The sequence below is a fragment of the Alexandromys fortis genome, unplaced genomic scaffold (assembly GCF_014885135.2).
Source record: "Alexandromys fortis isolate MF-2015 unplaced genomic scaffold, M_Fortis_MF-2015_v1.1 scaffold_188, whole genome shotgun sequence".
Lineage (NCBI taxonomy): Eukaryota > Metazoa > Chordata > Mammalia > Rodentia > Cricetidae > Alexandromys > Alexandromys fortis.
Window position 1 is genome coordinate 202,220 of NW_026068159.1, and position 2,861 is coordinate 205,080.

Below are 2,861 nucleotides of genomic sequence, written 5' to 3' on the forward strand. Positions count from 1 at the left end.
ATGAATTGTATTACTGTAGATTTACTGGGAGTCTTAGAATATAGGCACAAAAGAATACTGAAGGAAGGAAGGAAGGAAGGAAGGAAGGAAGGAAGGAAGGAAGGAAGGATTATCTAAACTAAATACTTTTCTAAATTACTTTTTGTTGAAAAAAAACTACATATTCCAAGAGTTCAATAAACTCTAGATAGATAAGGTCAGGAGACATATAACAATTGACAATATTGTCAACCAAGCAAAAAAATCAAAAAGAAAATCGTTTGTTCTTACAAAAAAATCTTCATAAGATTAACATAACTTATTAATAATCACAAAGTCCAGAAGTGAGTCAGATGGCATATACCAAGGGCTCAACAAAAGAATATCAACCTAGTATTTGGGATCTAAGGATATGATTCATAAAGAGCAAATGAAGGTGCTAGAGATGACTTTGATGGTTAAAGAAACTTGTTGCCCAGTCTGGTCTCGAACTCGTGATCCTCATGCCTCTGCCTCCTTTAGCAAATCCTACCAGTGTATGCCACCTCATAAGTGGGTATTAGGCATAAAGCAGAGGATAACCATCCTATAGTCCACAACCCCAGAGAAACTAGGTAAAAGGAGGGCTCTAAGAGAGACACACATGGAGGGCCCTAGGAAAGGAAAAGAGTTAAGCTCTGGGTAAACCTGGGAAGGGGAGTAGAAGGGAGAGGATGGGGCATGGGAACATGAGGGCATGAGAAGACAGGGTTGGGAGAGTGATGGAGAGGGAGAGCAATAAAAGAGATATCTTGATAGAGGGAGTCATTATGGGATTAGGGAGAAACCTGGTGCTAGGGAAATTGCCAGGAATCAACAAGGATAATCCAAGCTAAAACTCCTAGCAATAATGAAGATGGTGCCTGAACTGACCTTCTCGTGTAATCAGATTAGTGACTAGCCTGTCATCATAGAACCTACATCCAGTAACTAATGGAAGAAGATGCAGTGATCTACAGCCAAGCACTGGACTGAGCTCCTGGAGCTTAGTTGGAGAGAGGGAGGAGGGATCATATGAGCAAGGGGGTCAAGATCATGATTGGGAAAAATCACAGAGACAATTGACCTGAGCTAGTGGGTGCTCAGGGACTCTGGACCCACAGCTAGGGATCCTGCATGGGACTGAATTAAGCCTTCTGAATGTGGGTAACAGTTATATGGATTGATCTGTAGGGCAGCCTCTGGCAGTGGGACCAGGACTTATCCTGGGTACATGAATTGGCTTTTTGGAGCCCATTCCCTATGAGGGGATATCTTGTTCAGCCTTGATACAGGAAAGACGGTCTTGGTCCTGCCTCAACTTGGTATGCCAGACTTCTTTGACTCCCCAAGGGAGACCTTATCCCTCTGAGAAGTGGATGGGGGCAGTGGAATGGGGGAAGGCGGAAGTGGGATAAGGGAAGGGAGGGGGAACTGGGGCTAGTATGTAAAGTGAAAAAAATTTAAATAAAAGAAATTCTGAAAAAGTATTTTTATTTTTTCAAAGAACCAAAAGGAAGGAAGGAAGGAAGGAAGGAAGGAAGGAAGGAAGGAGGGAGGGAGGGAGGGAGGGAGGGAGGGAGGNAGAAAAGAAATGAAAAGGAAAGGAAAGGAAAGAAAAGAAAAGAAAAGAAAAGAAAAGAAAAGAAAAGAAAAGAAAAGAAAAGAAAAGAAAAGAAAAGAAAAGAAAAGAAACTTGTCACTTTTCCTGAGGATTAAAGTTAAGTTGCCAGCACACACATCAAGTGGTTCACAACTGCCTAGTACTGCAGTTTCAGGAGATCTCACACACTGTTTTGGCGTCTGAATTTCTGCACACTTGTAACCTATGTATACACAGAAACACATAAGTAAAACTAAAATCTATAAAGGAGACATGTATCTTACATCTTAGTGAACTTGGATAATGCAATGTTTTTTCTCAGATGATACAAAAGCAAAAATATTTTTCAAAAGTGAGTAAATTGGATATCATACAGATTAAAATTTGTGTCTTGTAGGACACCATGAAAAAAAGTAAAAAGATAATCTAAAGAATGGGAATATATTTTGTGTATTATTTTATTTTTGCAACCCTATTTTCTTTTCCCATCTTTATCTAATTTCTTTTAATTTTTGTGATTTTTCAAAAACCTATTGAGAAGTTCATTCATTTGTACAATGGACTATGCTTATATTTACCAACTATTAATCCTTAATACTCACTCTTATTAGCTTCTCACAGCTGCTATCTTCATCCTAAATAGTTCCCTTGCTGCTTTTACTGTATGGGTGTTTTTCCTGCATGTATTTCAGAAGAGGCTCTGAAACTGGGGTTAGTCGCCATGCAGGTGCTGGGAACTGAACCCATTCCGCACAATCAGCCAGTCCTCTTAATCACTGAGTCATTCCCTCAACCTCTCTCACGTCTTTTTTAATGCAGGTCTTGTTCAGGTAGCTACAGTTCATATGTGTTCACACTGTGATGGCCATGTCAGATAGATAGTATTATCCAGTACTCCTCCACATCCTCCAGTTCTTAAAAAAAATTTCAAGAAAAATTAAGTTTTTTATTATTTAAAAAAGTACAAAAATGAATTTTATTGTAGAGAAACATATTTTTCATTGATTCTTAATTTTATTTATTTTATTTTTATTACTATTATAATTACAAATTTTCACCTCCTCCCTTCCTTCCATTTCCCTCCCCCTCCCCTCATTCTCCCTCCCCTTCCCTCTCCAGTCCAAAGAGCAGTCAGGGTTCCCTGCCCTGTGGGAAGTCCAAGGACCTCCCCCCTCCGTCCATGTCTAGGAAGGTGAACATCCAAACTGGCTAGGCTCCCACAAAGCCAGTACATGGAATAGAATCAAAACCCAGTGCCATT